Here is a 22681-nt window from a genome sequence, read left to right on the forward strand (position 1 = left end):
AGTAGTGAACATTTGAATTGGAACCAACCATTTTGTGTTCGATACAGGTAACAAAGTATGTACCATTCTAAGGGCGTGTAAAGGTGGGCGTCTCTGATGATGCCCTTTCACTGCCTTTTAACTCTGGGGTGTAAACTAGTCTAAACGGTGTGCTTATGGACAGCAGTACATGCACCACTGCAGTTTCTGGGACATCATGGAAAGCATACAGAACTCATTGCATTCAACTATACTCACCACCAAACACTTCTACATGCACAACCAACAAGACAGCGTATCTACTCTAGCTCAGTGTTGTAAATAACATTCCCAACCAACGAAGGAAAACCTTACGACCAATAGGAGAGCAGGTAAGGGAATCCTTCTTGTATAGCTCCCATCCTGAACCATGGAACCTCAGGGAACCCTGGGTTCCACCTGTGTTCTAAATTCCACTGGCAATTCTGGTGCCAGCAGGGTACTACAAATCCCCCTTCCTTATAAAGATAACTGGAAGGGCTTAGCATCCACTTAACACCTCCTCAGAGGACTTGTTGCATTCAACTATACAAACTCACCACCAAATACTTCTACATGCACAACCAACAAGACAGCGTATCTACTCTAGCTCAGTGTAACTAACATTCCCAACCAACGATGGAAAACCTTACGACCAATAGGAGAGCAGGTAAGGGAATCCTTCTTGTATAGCTCCCATCCTGAATCATGGAACCTCAGGGAACCCTGGGTTCCACCTGTGTTCTAAATTCCACTGGCAATTCTGGTGCCAGCAGGATACTACACATCCCCCTTCCTTATAAAGATAACTGGAAGGGCTTAGCATCCACTTAACACCTCCTCAGAGGACTCATTGCATTCAACTATACAAACTCACCACCAAATACTTCTACATGCACAACCAACAAGACAGCGTATCTACTCTAGCTCAGTGTAACTAACATTCCCAACCAACGATGGAAAACCTTACGACCAATAGGAGAGCAGGTTAGGGAATCCTTCTTGTATGGCTCCCATCCTGAATGACCCCAACCTTGAACCATGGAACCTCAGAGAACCCTGGGTTCCACCTGTGTTCTAAATTCCACTGGCACTACTGGTGCCAGCAGGGTACGACAAACAATTACGCACATTGCTCATTTCCACCATTACAATGAAGAGAGAAATGGACATTCAATCCAAATCCTTTAGCGGTTACTACAGGCGGCATGGGTAGTGCTGGAATACCACTGGTGGTATTCCAGCAATAACCTCTGCCAGTTGTAAACTCTGAAGAGGGTGGATTTGAATGCAGCCATCGCCGTTAGTAATCACCACACGCAGTACAATCATAATGACCCCTGAAGTATTTTATTCCATCGCATCTCATACTGTGCATCATGTAAGAGAGGCAAATACCGTACAGAGTTTCACATTCTTCATGATTCATTTGACGACCTTATGCTCTCACATTCTCTGCTATTAAATGCCGCGGCAGAACTGGCCTTACCAGTGTCTGAGGAATGAATTAGCAAGTGGTCAGCATACTTCACGCCTCCTGGATCCCAGCCGTTCCGTTCATCGTTGACGTTCTAGGAAAATGAACACATTCTGACATTACAAGAAAATCAATACCACCGGTGAAAAACAAACACACACATTTGCACTTCCCACAGATATAAACTATGACAAAGCGACCCTCGGTAAATACTATTTTTAACAAACATTTGTAAATGAGGGTGTGGGTGGTGAGGTTTGCAGAAACCAGACGAAGCAACACTCCCGATAAACAATAACCAGTAGTCCTCGGATGCCCCAAAGCACATTTGAATAAAGGCAACAATGATGTTGAACAACAGGGGCAACTATGACCCTTACAGCAATATGGTGGCACCACAGGGAACGTGCTGGCCTAGTGTCAGATCCACACCACTGTCAATTAGGAATCCGCCATTCCTGACAGCTGCACTGAGAAAGAAACAACATAACTGGCAAAATGGACGCCGGACGTCATTTCTATGAGATTGAGGTGTTCACACATAACTTAATACACTTCAAACGCATCCGAGTCTGACGTGTGTAATCTTGTGGTTATGGAGATTTGGCACCAAACAGAGTCGACCAACGACGGCTTCCTTAAGTGCGAAGGGCAAGAATGTTTGTGCAATTTAAACAAGCCTGCATAATAGCCCAGCACTAAGCTTATGGTGAGAACTGCTGGAGAGTAGCATGCCATTAATAGCTATGTATTTTTCCATACGGGGCCTTTTTTCAACATAGAATTTATTTCAAATATCCCATCCACCTCCAAGGGAGACTATCCTCAGACCCCAAATAAACAAATTATTCTGTGGTGAATACATTTCCTCACTGTCCTAAGATGAATACCCCTCACCTAGGACAGGAACCGCTCAACAACAACACGGATCAGATATCCAACTGCTCAACAACAACAACAGGGATCAAATATCCGACCCCATTGCCAAAGGAAGTCTGGAACGTGAGATATCTGGGAAAAAGGAAAAAAGAATTGTCAGCGATCTGGCATTGCTTAGCCAACAAGTGTTGCAAGAAGACCGATCACTGAATGCCCGGTATAACACCCAACCATGGATATCACATCCATAGGTCACAAGCTAATAGCTTTCGCTCACTCAACTTACTCGAAACTACAGCAATTTAAATGCATGAAGGGGAGAAACAATAATGAATAACTGCTCCTCCCTATTCAAGTGGACCCTCTGCAATACACAAAGCACCTTTCCGAAAGGAAAAATCTGATTCAACAATTGATTTAACCCAAAGATACATAGTGGACCACAGCACCCACTCAATCCTCCATAGTCCCAAGAATGCTGCCACCCCAGGTATGGGCTTGAAACAAAATCCACACCAACTAACGGGAGAGAAAATAATTCATTTGGCGCTAGCCATTAACAAAAATTGCACAACAATACATAAAACTGCAGTAAAATAGGAGACCAAAAACTAAAACACTGTCTTCTCAGAGCATTCAGGATAGGATAGAACAATCGGAAAGGTAAAATATTCTCTTCTTACCCTAACCCACAGGCACATTCTTTATGGCCACTTAGCCAGGTAATTCTTGCTTATAATGGTGAGATATTTATGCAGACCATTAAAATGATTTTTCTGTGCTCCAGGGATCTCAAGGAGCTTACAGAGCCTCTCTCAATAATATTCCAGCGGGAGGCAACATAAAATGACATTGACAGTAATGAGCATAAGTGATTCATCACGCATACATGTTCCAGCATAATTGCCTTAATTCCTAAGAACAGTCTTCACTTCAGCTGGCCATTTAATTTGAATAAGTTCAATACCTCACTTATTTATCAGACTATTTCCACATTTGTAACATGTATATTTCTCCACCCACTAACGAGTTCTATCGTCATGATTTATTACTTTGTACTTGTACCTGCTTTATAATTTCACCACTTTCCTTCCCAGATCTTTCCTTGGTTGTAGAATGATTTTACTATTCCATTAGAACTTCACCTGGGGCCCCTAGATACACACAAAAATCAATTTTCCACATTATGCAGTATGATTTAATTGGGCAACTTCCACCCCAAACCAGGCAACACAATATTTATTTATTGAATAAAGTTTAGGAGCCTGGGACCCCCAACTTATTAATATTGATTCCGTACAGATTCCCTCCCCTTTTGTGAGAACATCCAGGGTTTCACAGAAGGTCTATTTATAAATACAAATGGAAAGACATTGCATCAATTTAAGTATATGAAAATTATGCATCTATGAAATTCCAGCATCAAAGCTCTAAATAGCATTTTAAAATGCATGTATCGCCATGCTCACATTTGAATTACCCTGAGCATGCATCCCCCATGGATTCAACATGGAATGAGTGTTTGGGATTAAATTATCATTTTATAGAAAACCAAATGAAATCAGAACATCCCTGCCTATCTAAATCGCTCTACTTTGTATTCATTGCACATGAATATCCCCCTGGCTCTAATCAATGGACAGGCCAGAATCTTAACAGTGTTGCAGAATATTAAATTGAAACAAATTACTTAACACTCCTGCATGTATATTACTTTAGAACAGGAACATCTATGCTTAACAGGTATGTTTAATAGAGTCCCTTCAGTGGTGTTCCTATTGCATTAATGTTTAAGAGTGTACAATTCTCATTTTCAATGGGCAATTTAAAGGCAGGAAAATAGGCGGCAGTGAATATCCCTTTTCATGAACTGATCAGTAACAGTACTCTACATGGTGACGTAACCAGGAAATTACTTTGTTTTCCTAGGTATGTACACAGTGAAATGTCCTTTGCCCTTCTGTGCTTATACATTGCACAGCAAAGTAGTCAAGAGCTCTCCCAGTAAATACACTATAGGATCTGTTTCATCAAATCTATAATTCCAGAAGCATGTACACCTCTGAAATAAATATTTACTTATTTACCATGATGCACAGTCAATTTATATACCCCTTCCCCTCAGTAATTAAAAATTACAGGGGCTGGGATTTATTCTATTGCCCTTAGTATTGCTTCCCTCAGGATTATTTCCCCTTTAAATTATACTTTGATCTGAGTTTTTTTTGGCTGTCTCTTAAGGACTGGTTCAATTCCCCCCCTCTAGTAACAGGTGGGCATCAGTCAGCAAAATGGTGTCAGCTCCCTCCACAGTCTGTCTGCAGTCTCTTCCACTGAAGGGGCCTGGGACTTTAATTCCGTTAGCATTCACAGTGCTGTGTAAATAATCGAAAAATGGGTCCAAAAAAGGTAATCTATTCCATTGCCTTTCTGTTATTATCAATTCGCCTTTCTCTCCTTCTTCCTCTTCATCAGTCAGTGAGTGAATAAGTGTGTACCACAATCTAAGGGTTTATAACTTTTATCAATCAGAAATCACACCCCTTAAAGGGGTGCATCATTCCTCCAATCAAATTGATCAATGTATGTAATTGGAGAGTTTGTCAAAAGTGACATCACACTAAACCAATACCAATGTGGTCACTGCACATATTAATGAAGAGGGTAGCCTAATGTGAATGACTTCTAAACCCAGTTCCCGTCCCATTTGATGAGATATCATCTTGGATATTTCTGCATTAAACATTTGTAACTGTCGAACACAGCATATTCCACACATGTGTTCATGCTATTAATCAATTCATTTGATGCTCTCACTTAGGTGAATCAATGTACGCATGCACACCTCTGTCACGACCCAAGAAAAGCTAGGCACACCTCCATCCACCACCCCCCACCTAAAAGGTGCTTTAATTAACGCTAGGTCCATGATTGCTCATGCCATTGAGATTGCTGATCTCATCCAGACCGAAAACCTTGACTTCTTGGCCATCACGGAATCCTGGCTTCATGCCGCTGCAGGACCTGCCATCATGTTAGCGATCCCTAATGGTTACACCATCCTAAAATCAGACAGAAGCGAAGCCCGTGGAGGCGGCATAGCCCTTATTGTCAAATCTCACTTATCTACCAGGCTAGCTGCATCTAACGATACTAAATCCTGCAAAAGCCTTACAGCTAAATTAGTTATTAACAACTCTCAAACCCTTACCATCCACCTGATTTATAGACCTCCAGGCCCCATTGGTACCTTCAAGGAGGACATTTCCACCACTCTATCTCATAACCTAAAAAAATCATCACAGGTTATCCTTTTAGGGGACGTTAACCTGGGTTTCAACGACCAAAACGACCCACATGCAAGTAGAGTGGCTAACCTACTTTCTGAACTAGGCTTTTCACAAAGAGTACTTCACCCTACCCACAACAAAGGTAGAATACTCGATTGGGTGGCAGACCACAATTGCAACGCCTCCATCCTATCGATCTCCCCCTAGATTTGGACAGACCACCACCTTATAACATTTGCTCTAGAAACGAACAGACCTATTCCTACCTTAGTCCAGCTAGCACCGCCCATCCCGACAAGGAATAAGAAAAACATCACCCCAGATAATCTCCTCCCGCTCATCCTCCCTACACTTAATTCACTACCAGACAACTTGGACCCTGAAACTCTAGTGAATGAGTATAACAAAATTATGTCCTCTGCACTGGACTCAATTGCACCATTGAAAATGAGACAAAGAAAACCCAAAGCCCACCTCAATTCCTGGTACACCCTCCACCTGAAAACACTTCACACCAAAAAAACACAATGTGAGGTCGCATGGAAACTACAACCCTCTGAAGAAAATAAAAGCACTCTGAGGGATATATCTACCCTCTACATAAAGGAAATACTGTTGGCTAAACGGGAAGCCTACAACGCTAGAATAGCCCAAGACAACTCTAGCATGAAGGAACTCTTCATCATCCTAAAGGAAATAGAATCTCCCATCCCAGTGCCAGACAACTGTGTCAAAGATAAACTATGGTGCACCAATATTCAGCAAGCCCTAGCTAACAAAGTGACAACTCTCCAATCCAAAATCGGCAAGAAAAAATCCTCACTTACTCTGGATATTAAGCCCAAAATAACTATCACCCCTCCTAAAAATAACACTCACACTCCTCGCTTCAAGTTCTCCAAAGTATCTATTATTGAGACTGAAAAAATCATACTGTCGCTCAAACCATCAAATTGCCAGGGGGACCAATGTCCTGCCCAACTGATAAAGGACGCAGCCAGAGACCTGGCTCCCTTTATCTCAATACTCATTAACGCCTCATTCGCAACAGGGTCTATACCAAGTAACCTAAAAGAATCTTGGGTACTCCCACTGCTTAAAAAACAGACGCTAGACCCAGCCATACCCACGAATTACCACCCAATCACTACCGTGCCATTCCTCTTAGAAATCATAGATAAAGAGGCGTATTTACAAATACAGAAACACCTAGAAACCAACAATTTGCTAGGAGTACGGCAGTCTGGCTTCCGTCCTCAGCACGGCACCGAAACAGCCCTCTTAGACCTAAAGGCGCAAATCGACGAGCTAAGGGATCAAGGAAAACCAGCCTTACTCCTCCTTCTGGACTTATCAGCTGCCTTCGACCTTGTTGACCACAAGGTCCTTTGTAGGCATTTGGATATGGCCGCGCACATCTCTGAAGAAGCTACAGATTGGATCCAATCTTTCCTCAATAATAGGACCATGAGAGTCTTCTCCACCACTGCGGCAGCAGACTCCATCCCCATCACATGCGGCGTGCCCCAGGGATCTTGAATTTCTCCTACACTCTACAACATCTTCACGAAAGCCCCTTTTCGACGATCTGGACCTTCTTGGTATCACCTACACTAATTATGCAGACGATACTCAGATTCTCCTACCACTTACTGGTGATTACGACAAGGATTTGGCCTTGGTGACAGGGTGTATCTCATCATCCAGGCATGGATGGCCACTCACGGACTATGCCTGAATGATGACAAAACCGAAATCATTATCCTTGGTACACCCTCCACCCTCAAAAAATTGGGCCCTAACTACTCCTCTTTTAACATTGATAACAACCAAATCACAACTGCTCACGCGGTAAAAACTCTGGGTTTCTACCTGGACTCTACCCTCTCTTTCAACAAGCAGGTCAACGCGATGGCTTCTGCCACCGCCTACACCTGTAAATTGATAAGAGCAGGCAAACCCTTCCTATCCAATAACAGCTGCATCACACTTGCGAGAGCACTCGTGTTATCGAAGTTGGACAATTGCAACTCGCTCTACATTGATGCCAATAAGGAAGTTATCAAAAGAATTCAAATCTTGCAGAACAACGCGCTTAGAGCAGCACTAGATATTCCCAGGAAAGCCCACATCACTGAATTGAGAAGAGCCAATAGCTGGCTTTCAAGTCAGGAGAAAATCCAGCGAAAAGCAGCCTCACTTGTTTACAAATGTCTAAACAATGCCGCACCACGTTACCTTTCTACGAGATTCATGCGAATAAAACCAACAAGACTCACCAGATCCGCTAACTCTAGCAACATTTCCACACCCAGATTTAAACTGTCCAGAGTTGGTGGCTGTAGCTTTCAGGTCAAAGCAGCTCAACCCTGCGGACAGATCAACCATACCCCACTTTCCGACATAACCTCACATGGTGGATCAAAGACGCAGACAAATAACAGGCCACCAATTGCCTGGACCTATCCCGCATGTCCCTCCACCTTTGTATTTTTGCACACACTAATGTAATGGCCGCAGGAGTATGAATGGAAGATAAGGGGAGCTATGAGAGAGCATGTCAGAGGCGGGGGCTAGAGGAGTAAGGAACCTGTAGGCCAGTCAGACCCAGTTCAGGACAGAGCCACAACAGGGGAGACTGCGCAAACAGAGCGCATCAATTCAGGATAGAGACGCAAACTAACCAACCCCTACTAACTATTTCCCTTTCTGCATACACCTCATAAACTCCAAACCAAACACAACCAAAACCTACAGCACAACAAACCGCACAAACCTCACTACACTGCAACAACAAAACAAAAACACACATAGCCTTGCACAACAGTACACAACAACTACCGGCCGAAAACACCCCAGGCCCAGCCAACGGACCCACCGGGCTGAGGCTGCCAACAGCACATCACTGCCCTTGTGCACTTTTCCTGCTTCCTCCCACTAACTCAACCTCCCCTCCCGTTTCAGAGCTGCCAGAGCGCCAAGGGACCACTCCGGTGGTGATAGTGCACGGTACAAATGTCCTTTAACATTAACATAACATAACACACCTACTTCCTAGCAGTTACTGCCTGTCTGAGTAGGACTGTAAATATGTGTACCACCATTCTTGCCTTCTGTGTATATTCTGTGTATATTTCGTGTTCCTTTATTTGCCATGCTTTTCTGTAACTAAGCTGTAAGTTGTCATATGAAATGCGCCCGGTTACCCCTGGGTCTGGTGCGCAATACAAGTAATAAAACAAACAAACAAACAAACAAATAATACAGTGTTGATCTCGGTGTGACATATTGGGAATTACACATGTTTGTCTTGTTGGCTCTGATACGTTTATACACACATTATCTTCCCACCTCAAAGTAGTGTGCTTTCTGGCATGAAGACTGGGATACATGGATCACTAATGTGCACCATTTCTGCATGTAGATTTCCACATTCACCTAATTTACATAAATAATATATGGAAAAAAATGTTTTATGTCCAGCTGGCAAGGCATTTCCAGCTGAACATTTACAAAAGATAACATTTAGGGGGTAATTCATAGAATTTAGTGCACAAGTGGCGCACGCGGCTGGCGCACAGTGTGTGCGTGCAAATCTCTGCGCCAGCCGCGTGCGCTAAAATCCATTTCCGTGCACAGCGTATTCATGGATTTTAGCTACCAAAACCAGCCGTGGCACACAGTGGCGCAGCGACCCTGCAGCAGCGCCAGTTACGCCCCCAAGAACGCCCCTCGCGCAGGGAAAAGCCATCAAAATCCCCAATCCAGTGCAAAGGGCTGCGCTAACCCTGTACCAGCACGGCAAGCGGGGAACGTGTATTACTGGGGTTCGCGGGAAGTTTCACACGCGATAGGCCCTGTGCAAGTGGGGTACGTGTATTACTGGGGTTTGCAGGAAGTTTCACACGCGATTGGCCCTGTGCGAGTGGGGTACGTGTATTACTGGGGTTCGCGGGAAGTTTCACATGCGATTGGCCCTGTGCGAGTGGGGTACGTGTATTACTGGGGTTCGCGGGAAGTTTCACACGCAATTGGCCCTGTGCGAGTGGGGTACGTGTATTACTGGGGTTTGCGGGAAGTTTCACACACGAAAGGGCCTGTGCGAGTGGGGTACGTGTATTACTGGGGTTCGCGGGAAGTTTCACATGCGATTGGCCCTGTGCGAGTGGGGTACGTGTATTACTGGGGTTCGCGGGAAGTTTCACACGCGATTGGCCTGTGTGAGTGGGGTATGTGTATTACTGGGATTCGCGGGAAGTTTAACACGCGAAAGGGCCTGTGCGAGTGGGTTACGTGTATTACTGGGGTTCGCGGGAAGTTTCACACACGACTGGCCCTGTGCGAGTGGGGTACGTGTATTACTGGGGTTCGCAGGAAGTTTCACACACGAAAGGGCCTGTGCAAGTGGGGTATGTGTATTACTCGGGTTCGCGGGAAGTTTCACACACGAAAGGGCCTGTGCGAGTGGGGTATGTGTATTACTGGGGTTCGCGGGAAGTCTCACACGCGATTTGAGCAGGGTACGTGTATTTTGTGGGTGCGCGGGGAGTCCTACACGTGAATTGGCAGTGTGGGTCCTCCCAGGTGTTCCCTCTACACCCTTCACGGCTCCTGCAGGCAGCCCACACAACAGGGGCCTACCCTGAACCCCTGGTCATGTCCCACAGGCAGCCCATCCACCATGGGCATGCCCCCAGCCAAGCCACATGTCTGCTTGCACTACTGATCACCAACTCATGTCCCCCTGCACCGCCCCCCCAGCAGTGCAGGGCACCTGCCAGCAGGCCCCCACTCATGTCCCACTCATGTCCCCCTGCACTCCCACCCCCAGCAGTGCGGGGCACCTGCCAGCAGGCCCCCACTCATGTCCCCCTGCACCCCCACCCCCCAGCAGTGCAGGGCACCTGCCAGCAGTCCACCCTAATGTCCCCCTGCATCCCCCCCAGCAGTGCAGGGCACCTGCCAGCAGGCCCCCACTCATGTCCCACTCATGTCCCCCTGCCCCCACGTCATGATGATCCTCAATCATGGCCCTTATGGCCAGCCTCCCCAGCCCAAAGACCCAACCAAGTATTGCATCCACCCACATAGAAAAGGCAATTACATGATACAACCCCAAAGGCAAGTATGTTACTGAACACATGTCCGTCACACACACACAATGGGTGCTAGTGAATGTGAAAACCCATATCATGACATGCATGAAACCAATGAGATAATACCACACATCAAAGTATGGAGAAAAAAATGTATTAAACACAACATGAATGTAAATGAAAAGAAATGTGTCCAAAGTCACAGTCCAACAAAGCAAATCCAAGGGAAAAAAGAAAGTGAAATCCATTGCTCCATGGTGAAAATAAAAATAAATGAGAATAATCCAATGGTTAACTATGTACAAATGAACAATCCAGGATCCATGAGCGCAACTGATGATTTGAAACCTACCAAAAATACTACCTAATAAAAAACTATATACAAAAACGTGGTGCATTCTCCAAGCGCAACCAAAATAAAAAAGAAAAGGAAACCTAGCACTATCTAACTATATACAATGGCGGCGGGCAAGTCCTGCGGCTCACTCTGTGGTGTCCCGGGCCAGAGCATCATCGAACTCCATGTTGATGTCCCTGAGGCGGGCCTCTGCCCTGGCCCCGAGGTCTCGCCAGGAGGCACTCATGACCTGTTCCAACTCCCTGCGAGTCACCTCGAGGCACTCTGCCCGCCTCAACGCCCGACGCATGGAGAACTCCGCCCTGACCATGGTGAGCCGCGCCTCTTCCGCCCGCGCCATTCCGCATCTATGCGCTGGCCCAACCGCTGCCACACGGAAGACACATCCATTCCAGGGTCCTCCTGCCCTCTGGCCGATGCCTGCCCCCCTGATGTCGATGGCCCCGAGCCATCATTGCACCCATCTAGAGCCTGCTCCTGCTGCTGCTGCTGCTGTCCATGTGCCCTGTCCGATGATGCCTGCATATCCTCCATCAGCTGGTCTCCAGTTGTGGTGTCCACCCCTGCTGGACCGCCGACTCCCGACTGTGGCAGGAATGAGATCTCCACCAAGCTGGCTGTGTTGGTCAGGCCAGGTCCAAAGGGGGCCCTGGTGGAATCTGGGCTGGAAGACGGCAGGGAGAACGACTGGCGCATAGTCTCCACAGAGGAGGAGAGGTCTGCCAGAGTGCGCGTCACATGTAGGAACCCACCAACCAGGGCCCCTCCCAACAGTGCCACGTCACGACGCTGCACTTCGTGATGGCGTGAATTCTCTGCCCAGGAAGAACGCACGTCATCACGAATGTCACGTGTGCGCAACGCGACACCAATCAGGACGGAGCCCATACGTTCATGGGACCCCCCATCCGCAGGTAGTGGTTAGGCAGATGACATGGCACTCTCCCCTACCTGCGGACGGGCCTGGGACGGGCCTCCCTGCTGGTGCATGTTGGTGCAGTCACAGGGTCAAGGACAGGGACATGCACAGGCCCCTCCGCGGTGACCTGTGCTGCCTCCTGACCCTGGCCCTGGACTGCACCACTTGCACTAGTGGTACTACCCCCACCAGGCCCCATGTGCGGCTCAGTAGCGGGCTCCTCCTCCTCTGTGGAGACCGCCAACCTAGATGTCTCCGTACCGTCTTCCGCCATTGCAAGCCCTTGTGGGGGCTCACCCGGCCCTACCGCCACAGCCGTAGTGGCAGACGCGGCACCAGCCCCCTCACTCCCAGATGATGGCAAGTTCTGGGAGGGTGGCTGGGTCTTGCGTCGCCGCCCAGTGGAGGCATCCCCACCGTTTGGCTCCACAGCGCCGTCTCCACCCTCTTCTTCACTTGACGCTGCGTAGAGGGAGACATAGAACACACGCATCAGGGTACAGTACAATATTCCCCTATACAGGAAGCAATAACACATGAGTGGCAGTGTCTAACGTCACTTCCATCCTGTCCCTCCACAACACATGGGTGAATGCACGCAACACACATGCATGAACAGGCATGGCGCCTGCAATCAACATCAGCATCCATGTACAAGGGCCTCTATTAATCAAAATGTTGCCTTCAAACTCACATGCATCCTGGCTCACACTGATCCTATGCACACACATCACCGGAGGGTCATGCATCATGCCTTGTACACCACAGACACAGTGGATAGACACAGTGCATACAATGGTGACCGCACTGCATGAGTGAATCTACACATCATCACGGACATGTGTCATGAATCCATGGTGTATCGAAGTCACAGACACACTTCTCAGACACACACACATGTGCACCATACATGTACATGACAGCAGCACCCATCCCTCACACCCCCACCATGTGCAAGAACAGACACTTGCATGCTTTCATGTGTGCATTTGCCATACAGCTCCCCATGTAGCATTGGAACTCATGCACCAACCATGTGGTTCGCACATTACTGGTCTCACATGCATGACCATGATGTCCCTGCACACACACATCCATACATAGCCCATGTCACACATTCAGGCAAGTATCAGACTACCAGCACACTGCAACATTCCCTGTCTCGCACACCAATGATTGGCCACTTACCGCTCAACTCCAGATGGGTCTTCCTCTGAAGGATCTGGGCGCGGAACACTGGGCATACGTGTTCCAGGACCCTCATCTGGATGTCACTCATGCTGACCCAGCCAACCTCCGCGAGGCGCCGGGCCTTGTGGAGGGTCCTGGACCTGAAGTACTCCCAGCGCTTCTTGACGTGCTTGATGTCTCAGGTTGCCACCCCCTCCGCGTTGATGGCAACCACTACGTCATCCCAGATCCTCTCCCGTCCTTCCTTGTTGGCGCGTGATGTTCCCGAAGAGGGCCTCATAATGCCCCAGGACATGGTCCACCAGGACACCAACTTCCTTCACACTGAAGCTGGTGGCCCTCTGCCTCTCTGGCTGGGGGTCACCAGTGGTCTCAGATGGTGTTTGCCCCGACATGGCGACCCCCGAAGCAGGCGTGGGTGGGCAACTGGGTCCTGGGGCTAGGCTGTGGAGCGATGGTATCCCAGTCGGGAGTCTTCTGTTCCAGCAGGGGTGGACACAGCAACTGGAACCCTGGCTGACGTGCAGGCACCAAATAGCAGGGCACGTGGGCAGCAGGCAGTCAGGCAGCAGCATATGGCAGGTGGGAGCGTGCTCGGGGCTCTGGGGCCAGGAAAATGGCCTTCAGGGCAGGAGCGTGGTCTTCCGTGTGTGTACGCGTGGCCAGCTTGATACGGAGTGAATTGGCACGTGAAAAAAGTGCACGTCAGTGTGAAATCCGAGCAAAGGCCCTTAATGCGTAAGCGCGTCAGCACACGTACGCGATTTCATTGGACCAAAGGCCCTTAGCACATAAGCGCGTCTGTGACGTATCGCGCACGGGAGTTGCCCTTTCACGTGTAAAACTTCCCGCGAATCCCAGTAATACGCGTACCCCACTCGCACAGGGCCCTTTTGCGTGTAAAACTCCCTGCGAACCCCAGTAATACATGTACCCTGCTCGCACAGGGCCAATCGCATGTAAAACCTCCCGCGAACCCCAGTAATACACGTACCCCACTCGCACAGGGCCAATCGCGTGTGAAATTAACCGCAAACCCCAGTAATACACTTACCCCACTCGCACAGGGCCCTTTCGCGTGTAAAACTACCCGCGAACCCCAGTAATACACGTACCCCACTCGCACAGGGCTCTTTCGTGTGTAAAACTTCCAGCGAACCCCAGTAATACACGTACCCCACTCGCACAGGGCCCTTTCGCGTGTAAAACTCCCTGCGAACCCCAGTAATACACGTACCCCACTCGCACAGGGCCAATCGCGTGTAAAACTTCCTGCGAACCCCAGTAATACACGTACCCCACTCGCACAGGGCCAATCGCATGTGAAACTACCTGCGAACCCCAGTAATACACGTACCCCACTCGCACAGGGCCCTTTTGCGTGTAAAACTTCCAGCAAACCCCAGTAATACAAGGACCCCACTCGCACAGGGCCAATCGCATGTGAAACTACCCGCGAACCCTAGTAATACACGTACCCCACTCGCACAGGGCCCTTTCGTGTTTAAAACTCCCCGCGAACCCCAGTAATACACGTACCTCACTCACACAGGGCCCTTTCGCGTGTAAAACTCCCCACGAACCCCAGTAATACACGTATCCCACTCGCACAGGGCCCTTTCGCATGTAAAACTTCCCGCGAACCCCAGTAATACACATACCCCACTCAGTATATACGTTCTTTTTATTTGTGCACACTTTTGTAATGCGCAGGGACGCTACCACCTGCCTTCGTGTGGCGGACGTGTTTAGGCCTGTGCGTGTCTTTGCCCGTGCGTGGGTTTGCCCTATCAGATTCCATGAATACGTGTGGTTCGCGTGCGTGTGGGCGTTCCATGTACATCCCAGCAGTACTTCCCCAGTTACGTCTTCTTTTTCACGTGTTATTCCCTATTCCGCGTGTTACGCCCCCTGTTCCGCCTAGTTTTGTTGTGGGCGCTGCGCTATGTGCGCTTAGCGCACGCTGTTCTGAGACGTGTGCGCCAGCGTGCCCAATGCACGGATTTGGTGCACAACCAGTGGGAAAGTAGCGCAGCGCCTTCCTTGAATCCCACGCGTGCGCGTGTGCTTGCTTTCTCACGCTTGCGCCTGCTTGCGCTGGGATTTTCGGCACACGTTTGTTCCATGAATCGGCCCCTAAGTCTCTATGAGATTCCATCAAATGTTAATCACAGAAATATGATTCCCAATGTAATTTCCATGATGCCTTTTTTTCTTATTTACAAAATATAACATGGCAACTTCAATTTATCTGGCACATAACAGAATATCTGGTGTGATTTCCTTCCAGCTCAGATCTGGGGAATGTAGGACTCCTGTGAATGTCATTGTCATGGCAAATATTATTTGTAGTTGAGCTGGCAGAGCCATTTATCAGTTTCAGCCCCACCCCCTTTGAATGTTTCCAGGATCTGGCTGCCCTTTCATATCACTTACGTTAGACTTTCAGTTTTGGCACGTATGAAGAATTTCCTTCAGGAGAGGCCTAGCGGATTGAAATATCAGATAAGATGAGAGGGGACAACTACTGACTGCTGCTCCAAGTAAATTCAATGTACATTTAAGGATTTAAGTCTGTGTACAGAGACAGATCTAAGTTGTGAATGGGTACCATTCGTTTTTTTTGCAGGCCCTGGCCTCCTGGGATTCAAATCCAAGTAGGGATCTGATTTTTTGGTTGTCTCTAAAGCCTTGAGTTTAATTTTCTTATGGGAAGGCAAACCATCCACCCAGTCCTGTTTTTGCTGAGCTGGTATGGGCCGTGGAAGGAAGCAATATCATTTGGCAATTTAAGCTTTCTGCGATTCACAATTGCAGTCTTGAACTTTTCATTTCCTCTTCCCTTTGATTTGACATTTTCACCAAACACAGCAATTTATACATTCCTATGCAATACAACTCCTTTCACAAAGACCTATTTTTAGCATCTATATATTTCAAAATATTGATTCATAATCCTGGAAAATAAATAATGCAAGACCCAACTCTGTTTTTCATTTTCTATCAAATGTTGTGCTTTTCACCTCAGATTGGACTGTTTTCAGTTTTATTGCAGGATACTTTCTGGTACATGGATAATTTTATCTTGGGCCTTGTCAGTTACTTAGGATATACATTTGGACTGTACATGGAGTGCAAACTTTGCACATTTAATTTCAGGTATGTTTTACAGATTCTGTGTGCAGACTTCAGCTCACAAGTTTGTTTTAAAAATTGCATTTTTCTTCATTGCATATATTTCTTCAAATAGATTTCTCTTCAGTCACCATATTGTTAACAGGCAGACAGCAGTCACACTATACACTAAAACATGGTCAACAATACTGCCAGTGGCTGCCAAGCAGAACAACAGGTACTTACTATGGGTGGGGAAAAACTGCTAATTCCGTTCAGCTGGAAAATTGTCAGATTCCTGTGAATTTCCCACAATGCGCCAATTTTGCACATGGAGTGGAATTCGTAGTTTGGGGCCTTTTCACACCCGAAATATAGTTTTTGAAATGTTGTTTTAAAAAAAAATGAAATTCGGGATGGGAAAAGGGTGCTTTACCCATTACATTGATTTTTTTACCTAAATTTCTTTTTTTGTGTTTGTTTTGGACCACACAAAAAGCGAAATTATGACAAAAGTTGAAATTTGCACCATGAAAGAAATCCTGCCAAACTGGAGTTGCAAAAGGTGGTAACTGGCCAAATAGTTGGCAGGATGTTTACCCACCCCTACTGTGTGACATCAGTAGAAAATTCAAAAAATTATATCAAACCCGGCATCTGAAAATATTACTGTATGCCAATAAAGTTGAGTGGTAAACTCCTGGAATGAATTTGCAAAATTCAGGAGTATGGGATGAATAGCGATGGATAAAGGTAAACAGCTCCAAAACATGCAACCACCAAAAAGGCCATTTGCCTACTGACAAAAGGATAGCAGCACACATTTAATGGAATATACCAGAGTAGGAGATGATAGTAGCAGCTGATTAATGCTCATTTTCAAGACATCAGATGATAACGGTAGAATCCTTTAAATCTGACTAGTCTGGTGTTCTGCACATGCATAAAATTGACTGTAGAGAAAAGGGTACACACAGAAAAGACTGTGTTTTCCATGTGTCTTCTCTAGATCCACTACAATGTTGGTGAATATAGAATAGAGCAGAGGTTGGAACCGGGACACAAGGGGAGCATACACAACATACATTTTAGAAGGGCAACTTTCAACTTTGGAGTGGATTGCATCATTTTCAACTGAAGCTTTCCTCTAGTTGTCTACCAGGTGCCACTTGGGACACCTAAAACAATATATCCCCATAGTTGATAGGTATGCATGAACTTCTTTATCAATTTCTCCCCTTCTTTCTTTATCACCCACTCTTTCAATCTCCAACCAACTTCCAATAGATTGTCTTATTAACTGAGCTCATAATTATAGGATGTGAGGTCATTTTTGATAGTGTGAAAGAAGGCTAACAAACAAACATTCTAGTTACCAGGATTCTTTTATTTTTCCAGAAAACAGACATGGCTGAAAGTAACCTGAGGAAGAAAAATAAAACCTAACATCTAGAGATACTGTATAAAACACCATGGGATTCATTTTTTAATCTATTCGTCATGGCCAAACATGTTAGGGGTATACATTTTCATTACACAATATCTTGTTAAGCCCCTTCTGCAAAAGGGAATGTCTAGCTTTGTGGGCAAGCTTCCCATACTCAGCATTCCTGCATTTACATAATGGAAATTAGCAAATTTGGTTCACGTGTGCATTTGTGTTAGACTGGAAGTGGAACAATTCCACTACTCACCCAAGGAGGTTCCATATGAAGAGTGAGTGAAAGTGGTAGGTTATAAACTAGGTATTAATACTGACCTTAAAATCAACTATGTAGTACAGTGTGAAATATATCCCTTCCTTTACAAAGTACTGAATCAGGGTATCTGTGCATATATATAAACCTCATACAGATATCATATTGTGTGATACTGTGCAGGGGCATTATGCTTACACGTTTTTGAAGGACTCTTGCAGATTTGTTTTAGCCATCCTAGATTTGGTAACCCCAGAGGAGCCATTGTACTCAGCCCCGTTTAGGGAGAGTGATATTTAGGGAGAGTGATCTCTCAGCAGTTGATTTGAGAGCTGGTCTTAAAACTGTACATGGCATGCTCACAATGGTGCTAATTGGATACAGATCACACTAACTGGGTAGGCTGGGAAGACGGGAAGGGGAACTCATGGACCAACCAAGAGGGACTTCCAGGGCACACAGGAGTAAAGGGTCATGGGGTTGTGAACATCGGAAAACACAAGGGTCTCAGGGCTGTCCCCCATGATAGACAATCCACCACAGGAGCTATAAAGACGGGCACTCTTGCATCAAAGGAACAACGGCATGACTAGGATCTAGTAGCCAGAAGGGATGCAAGGGGCAACCTTGTACCAGAGCTTCACAGTGGATAAACAGAGTATCACATCTAGGGCAGAGCTCAGCAAAACTGTTTCAGGCTGAATAGATGTAGGATTCAGTCTTCTCTGAGCCTGTGCTACCCTGACTTAATTGCCATCTTCCTTGCATATTGGGCACCCCGTACAATTTCAGGGAAACACTCTGGAAGGTGCTTGCCAACCTCCTTGAGTTCTTACTCTGACATTTTGGTTGAAACATTTTATGAAGTAGGAGCCTTGCAAAACTCACAGTGCAAGTGGTACTTTTTATTGTAGCCAGCACTATTGCACAGAGAGTTAAGTGCTCACAGAAGAGTTCTGTACAGACTTAAATCCATCCCTTCATTCTTCCAACGTCAAATAAATTAAGTTGATCACAACAATTATAACAATTATAACAATTAGAAGGTGAATCGGTCATGAAGTGCAATAACAGATTGTGAAGACATGCTATAAGCATATGGACATGTTATTCATTGATATTTCCAATGACTAGTAGTAGCAATAGCCCATAGTGTACTTGAGGGATGCTTTGATATTTTACTTGGACCTGATTAACGCTCATCAGCTCAGTGACGTCTGTGGTCCCCCAGGAGGTCATAGCATTCTTTCCAGTTTAAGAAGAGTCACTTGAGATAAGTTGGTGTTGTTCAATGGAAGTGACACATCCTGGAATGTGTTTGCTGGTCTCCTACAGCTCTAATTTAGATGTACTGGTCGGTGGCAACCTAGAGGAGTCTACTTTTGTGAAACCGAAGTGCATCACGAGCAAGAATGGGCCCTGAGGAAAAACACCTCAGTCAACAAGTACTTCTACATTTGAATCCTCTGAGGATTGAAAATTAGAATCTTGTTTTCCAAAATAGTGAGGATTAAAAAAAGAGAATTTAGGGCTGTGAGCTTGCAGGGCTCCATCAATGAAACATTGACCCTAGGGTACCACCCACCATGCACCATCCCGTTAGTCCTTTTGGTAGTCTCGAATCTTTTCAGAGGGAGACACATTTAACCTGTGCTTGTAGTCACAGTTTATGAGCGTCATCTGGAAGGGGATTCTGAGATTCATGTGGCAATAGATAATCCTGTTACTTCCCCTCTTCCTAGGACTCGTCTGGGGGAGTATGTATGACTCGGTGATCCCCATGTGTCTTCCTTGGCAATGGAACTTCAAGTTACTGAGTGATTGCCAATGTTAGAACCCTTAATGCAGCATAGGGTGATCACAAACACGTTGCAGTCTATTTAGACAAATCTGCGTGCAGTATGTAAAGCAAGATGGATAGGCTTTCTGGTCATTTGCATGCCCTAAGTGAGAGGCATGCCACCAAATGTGTCAAGCATTCCCCTCTGCCACTGATCTAGAAACATGTCAAATGACCTTCCATTGAGGCTTACAGAACAAGCTGTTAATTCGAAATTTCAGTTTAACAACTTTGCAATTGCAGATGGGCCAGGCTCATCTAACACTTCTAAAAGCTTTGTAAAAGGTTGGAGATGTTTGCCTTTGGATTCCTTGTGTGTATCCCATGGGGTTTCTTATTGGACAACTTATGTCTGCGCCCACTGGGACTTGGTGTACCTTCCACCCACATCATTTAGGCAATGGAAACCCATTGTTTGGCCACATTCGTGAGAACAAAGACACATGTAAATGCCAACATCTATTAGCTCCATCTTTGGATCTGGGCAACCTGAGACAGGTAGCTCTTGGCCTTGGTTAGACTTCCACGCTCTCTTCACATGGAACTTAACCCAGTTCCAGCTGAACAACTCCAGGTGAAGGAACCCATAGGGTCCTACTGGCATTGTAGAACCTGACCTTGGCCAGATTGTATTCTGCTGTACCAGGACCATCCCCAGTGTACCTTAAACCTTAGTGAACCTTTCCTTAAATTGAGCTGGGCCCCTTGCATCATTCATCCTAGGTAGAAATGGACAAGGATAGACAGTGAGACATTTTTCACAGTTTAACAGAAACCTTTTCTGAAATGTGGGATGAAAGATATGTAAATGCTGAGAAGGATTCTGAATGTGTAATTCATGTATAATAAATTACACCCTGCAATCTCCATATAAAACCTTGTACTTTCCTTATTGCAGTGTAGTAGTTATATCACCACTCATCTGCAGTAAGATGGCCTCAATTCGAGTATGGAGGTAGCCATGCCACTTTTAGCGACATGGCTACCCCCATACCGTGTACCAGGTCCGGGTTCCAGAAATAGGGAATTACCGGCGGGCCCGATAATTCCCTTTCCCGGAACTTGGTACATCCCCATTCCCATTTGAGCCCACATAGGGCTCAATGGGAATGGGGAAGATGCTAACAACGGGCTTGTTAATGATGGGCCTGTTGTTAGCATCCTGGTCTGCTAGCGGGTCCCGCTAAGGACACGTGGCTTTAGCAGACGTCCTTAGTGGGACCCATGAGCAGACCTTGTAATGAGGCGGTAGAGGGATAACAGCGCCGGCAGCTTTACCGGCGCTTTTAACCCTACTACCACCTTTCTCGTAATGAGGCCCAATAACATTATTACTGTAAGTGTAATAAATTGCTACAGTTGGGTTGTGACATCACAACACCTGCACATTCAGCCATCACAGAGTCGACCTCCACCTGCCAGTGGCACACTTAATTAAAGCTATGGCTATCTTTTTTGATTTTTTTCATATAAAATAATTTTCTGTGACATTTTGCAGCCCTTAATTGAAAAAGAACCGTTGACGGTGGTATGTTTATGTTGTTCCCTAGCAGGCGTGGACTGGGAACCAAAGGAGGCCCTGGAAATAATGTTCAAAGTGGGTGGCCCCAAATTACAAAATTTCAGCAAGCCCAACCCTTTCCCTATGAGAAATGTGGAAATAAAATAGGTTACCACACAAAGGAGGCCCAGGGTGCAGAGGCCTATCGGGAAATCTCCAGAGTTCTTTATAGGGCACTACATCCCTATGCACTAGGGGAGCTTATCACATGGGAGCAAGAATCTATCTGCAAGTTAGCACTTATTTTAAAGCACAAAATGGCTTTTAAATGAATTGTAGTGAACTGCTTAAAATAAATTTTCCAACACATTAATTGCAGCATATTCGTGCTGGGAATATCTTGCATTAGAGCAGGGGGTCTGCAGCATGTGGCGCTCCAGATATTTTGGACTATGATACTCATGATTCAATACCTTTGACTATGCGGGTCAGGGTTTATGGGAGTTGTAGTCCAAAATACATGAAGATCCAAAGGATACAGGCATCTGCATTAGAGTAAGCTATAGACCAAGTATTAACAGGGATGACAGTCCGGCAATGTATTATAAGGAATACAATACCCACTACCAGATGTAAAAAACAATTATTGTAAGTCACCTTGGAGACCCTGTTTTCAATCTCGACCCTCTATGTGATCACAATGCTCCATAACATATGGGAGGGGGTACTTTATTCCATATGTATCATATACAGTGATATTAAATGGGCATTTAGATGAATAATTCTTAACATTTAAAAACAATGAATTCTGCCTGTCCAAAGCAATGAATGTTATATGTTTCGAGTTAATAGACGTCGTTATTGTTTATTATGGTTGAAAGGGTCATTTTTTTGTAGGAATACCGCTGGCAGTACCACCTCGACCAATGTTATTTCTGCAAACCTGCCCTATTCAGAGTATATGTCAGTGACTGACCTTAACTGGAGCTGGGTTTTGGAACAACAATCAAGCAAATATGAGCTGCCTCTCTCTTAAACAACTCTGGTAACAACAGGAAGCAGCTGTGACAGGGGACCTGTGGAAGCGGTAGCCAATATCACAGGAAAACCGCCTCATTGGAAGAAAAACCTCTGAAATGATTTGAAGGCTGTCTAGAGTCTTGGGGTCCATTTAGCTTTGGCTTGGCCAGGTCTTCATGTGTTACAAGAGAGCTGGAATCATAGGAAGAAAGTTAGAAGCCAGACAGGATGCACACGCAGAACAAGAGGGACCTGAGGTAAGTCAGACATAGGAGATAGACAAGAGGGCATGTTTACAAGTG

At 46.0% G+C, this 22681-nt stretch overlaps 1 protein-coding gene across 13 annotated transcripts in view; it reads right to left on the minus strand.

The window, feature by feature from the left end:
• Positions 1 to 22681, minus strand: part of FUT9 (fucosyltransferase 9) — a 1273880-nt gene that overhangs the window by 231218 nt on the left and 1019981 nt on the right. For 6 of the 13 annotated variants that reach the window (XM_069606433.1, XM_069606430.1, XM_069606435.1 and 3 more), the window contains one exon: positions 1487 to 1568. The exons of 2 other annotated variants lie outside the window; for them this stretch is intronic. The gene's annotated coding sequence lies outside the window, so the exon portion shown is untranslated. Of the gene's footprint in view, positions 1 to 1486; positions 1569 to 2371; positions 2486 to 3418; positions 3508 to 22681 lie in introns of all 13 variants that reach the window. 5 more of the 13 variants (XM_069606437.1, XM_069606438.1, XM_069606440.1 and 2 more) reach the window with 2 other exon arrangements.

Source organism: Ambystoma mexicanum, chromosome 4p, assembly GCF_040938575.1.
Source record: "Ambystoma mexicanum isolate Mex_15411 chromosome 4p, UKY_AmexF1_1, whole genome shotgun sequence".
NCBI lineage: Eukaryota > Metazoa > Chordata > Amphibia > Caudata > Ambystomatidae > Ambystoma > Ambystoma mexicanum.